The sequence below is a fragment of the Monodelphis domestica genome, chromosome 1, assembly GCF_027887165.1.
Source record: "Monodelphis domestica isolate mMonDom1 chromosome 1, mMonDom1.pri, whole genome shotgun sequence".
In the NCBI taxonomy this organism is placed as follows: Eukaryota; Metazoa; Chordata; class Mammalia; order Didelphimorphia; family Didelphidae; genus Monodelphis; species Monodelphis domestica.
The window spans coordinates 426,983,205-426,987,016 of record NC_077227.1 but is presented as its reverse complement, the minus strand read 5'-3'; positions in this window follow the sequence as shown (position 1 = coordinate 426,987,016).

Here is a 3,812-nt window from a genome sequence, read left to right as displayed (position 1 = left end):
GCTATGGGGGGTGGGGGGAGGAAAAGAAAATGATCTATGTCTTTAATGAATAATGCTTGGAAATGATCAAATAAAATATAATTTAAATTAAAAAAAGGCCATATTAGCAATATCATTGAGCAAAAGTCCTGAGGTGGATAATGACCTCCTATCTGAAGCTCATTTTACATTCGACAATATTCAGATACCAGATAAAACAATGAACTTCTGCCTTTAAAGATGATAATGGAGAAAAAAATGACTAGATTAAGCATAGATCAATAGAATAGGAGCCAAAGGACATAGATCCAAATCCTATGTCACTGTGAGAAGCGAGTTAAGCACTCTAATCAATGAATATGATGAAGAGGACAGTGAGGGGCAGTAATAGAAACAGGACCTTGGTGTTCTGAAGTCTTGTATTTCTCCCCAGTTAGCTCTGGTTCAGAATAAACTGCAAAATCTGTAGTTTTAGTAGTAGTCAAGCATAAATTGTTGATCAGTTACCCATTCTGCACTATTAAATCACCTGTATGTTCTGTACTAGGCTTATGTTGTTCTGTATTTGCCTTCATTCTGAACTGTTAGACGTGAATAGTTGTCTAATGTTGTCTAATGTACTAGGTCTCCCCTCTTTTTCCTCCATGTTCCCGGCTTTGCCCCACAATGACAGATGATGGCAGGTGGGCCAACGGGGGGAACACAGTACATGCTCTCTAAGGACAGGCAGTCCAGGGGAATCCTACAAACCTGCACCTGCTCTTTATTCCCTTTCAGGTGTTTTCTACGTGTTAGACCCCAAAACGCACCTGGAACCCCCCATAACGTCCAGGTGTGGGCTATTCTGAGAAAAGGGGGAGATTTTCCTGGAATGGGAGGCGACAAGCCCCCAGACCATCAATAAATATGCAAACCCTGATCCACTCTGGGGAGCTGCGACTCCACCAGCCCCAAGGCTCTTCAATTAGCCCCTAAGCCCTTTCACCAGGGCAGGATTTTACTTTTATACCTTGCTAAAAACTTCTTTAAATAAAATGCATTCTCACTCCTAGATTGAGTGAATTCTTGAGCCTCCCATTCTTGGAGCAAGACCCTACTACAGACTTGAGTGTGTTTCCCCCACAACAAATCTATGTTGCCCTTCCTAAAATCTCAGATCCAGTAGGGACCAAGGGACTCATTTAGTCCTCACCAGGCATCTTCTCTACTCTGATTCCCACAAAGGGTCGTTTACTCTCTGTTGCGAGCCAATGATGGGGAACTCACTACCTAAGGAGGTGGCACTTTCCACTGTTCCTAGGGAGCAGGATATTTTTTCCTCTAACCTTGATTAAATTGAACTGAATTGATGTTCCCTCCCTTCAGATGGGTCTCAAGACGTGTCCCTCTTTCTCCTTTCCGTTTCGGTCTCCGCCACTTTGCACCCGTTTTGTAACACTGGCAACCCTCAGTGCACTTGCCAATCCCAGTCCTCCCAGGTCGCAGGATAGATTGCGCGACCCAGCGACCTGAATCTCAGTCACCATTGGAGGAAGGTGCCTTCTCGGAAGGTTCTATTCACAGGTGAGACCTAATCGCGATCTCTCTCCCGGCTGTAGGACGGTTCAAACGTCCCCATCCGCCGTGCTCCGTCCTTCAGAAGCCGCGGACGTGCAGGCGGTCCCCTTTCAGTCCCACTCTTCCGTGTGGACCTGCTCCTGCCGCAGACCCTAGGCTACGGCTCTAGAAGAATCTGAACACCTGCTCCCGGGAGCTGGGGGTGGGACCGGAGCAGCTCTCAGCTCCTGGATTCATGCCCCAAAATGTGGAGCTGTAATATATTTAAAAAAAAAAAAGGCGGCCTCTCCCATCTTTGCCAGCATTTTGAGTGAGTCCGCCTACCTGTCCCACCTCCTGTGCCCAGACAGCCTTAAAGAATGCCTGTCATCATCCCTCCCCTCCCCCTCCCAGGTTCGGAGTAGTCTCGCTCTCCAGAAAAACCTCTGGCCTCGGCTTCGATCCCTCCAGCGAGCGCGAAGTCCTTCCTGATCCGAAGGATACTGGCAATGGACCTGGCGAGTGAGTTGGAGGCTGGGGGAGAGCAATTGGGTAATAAATATTAGAAATAAAAGGCAGGGTCAGCCAAGCTAGGTGGCACAGTGGAGGGAGCGCCAGGTCTGGGGATGGGAGGTCCCGGGTGCAAATTTGGCCTGAGACACTTCCTAGCTGTGCAACCCTGGGCAAGTCACTGTAACTTCAATTCCCTAGTCCTTACAGTTCTTCTACCTTGGAACCAATACATAGTATTGCTGAGGAGAAGGGAGGGGAGAACACTTCAGCACCTTGGTCTTACAGATAAGGAAACTACAGCCTAGATGAGTTAAGCAGCGTCACCTGCGTAGTAGAGATAGGATTTGAACTCGAAGCCTGTTACTCTAAACCCACAGGTTTTTCCAGTGCGACTGGGAGGCTCAGGAAGCAAGAGGGACTTTCAAGAGGCTGAATTCAGCTCCAGGACCCTCTTGGACAACGGGATACCCAGGCTTGTGGGCACAACGAAAGTGGTACCCGACCTGTGTGTCCCAGGGAGAGCCAGGAACCTGGTGCGGAGTCATCTCGCGCAGGATATAACGGACTGCTGGACCCACTCAGACTGGTCACTCCAGTACTGGGGGGTGGGGAGTGGAGGGGAGGGGAAGGGGAGAAGCGAAGCCTCTCCTGCTGCTTTTGGACAGATGAATGAACTGGTAGAACTGGAAAGGATGGGGCTTAGAGCCCTTCAGTGAACTGAAAGCAACAGAGAACTCAAAGACAGGGCTTCTGCTTTCATGGAGTTTACAGGCTAGTAGCCACATGACTAAAATAAAGATGCACTCCGGAAAGGTGGAAAGAATGGTGGATTGAGAGTCACAGGTCCTAGTTTCAAATCCCAGTCCGGGGCTTACACATTATGTCTATGACCACAGAAATCCTTAACCTTTCTGGACCGAGTGTAAAATAAGGGGTGTGGAATAGAAAAATTCATCTCCAAGCATTTAAGCACTTGGGTTCCTGTGCTAGAAACTGAGCAAAAATAAAAGTCCCTGCCCTCCAGGAGGTGACAGTCTATAGGAGAAAACAACATGAGCATATATGAAGTAACTGAAAAGGGAGGAGGGGCTGGGGAAAAGGAATGTATTCCGCATGGATGTACTGAGGCTTCGAGTTGGAATGTTGTGTAAAGGGAAGAGAGAGGAGCCCAGGTTGCCTGTAATTTCGTGTGGAGGAGAGTAATGAAACAAGTGAAAGAAATGTGGAGCCAGATTATAAAGGGTTTTAAAAACCAAACAAAAAGATTATATTTAAATTTAGGGAGGAGGGAGCCACTGGAGCTTCTTGAGCAGAGGAGTGACTGGGCCAGATCTGTGCTATTAAGGGGGAAAGACAGGAAACAGGGAGATAGTCATTATGTGGGACTCTTCATGACTCGATTTGGGGTTTTCTTGGAAGAGATACTAGAGTGGTTTGCAATTTCCTTCTCCCGCTCATTTTACATATGAAGAAACTGAGGCAAACGGGGCGAAGGAACTTGCCTAGGGTCACACAGCTAGTAAGTGTCTGAAGATTAATTTGAACTCAGGGAAGGATCTTCCTGTTTCCAGGACAAGTCCTTTATCCAGTCTACCATCTAGTTATTGCAATGGTGAGAAGTTCTAAGAGCTTGAACTAGGGCAGCCCTGTGTGTCTGTGAGAATAGAAAGAAGAGGATGGGCATGAGAAACGTTGTAGAATCAAGACTTGGTGATTGGGTGGTCTCTGACAGTCCCTTCAAGAGCTCTAAATTTATGGTCCTATAATACAGTATCATATAATAA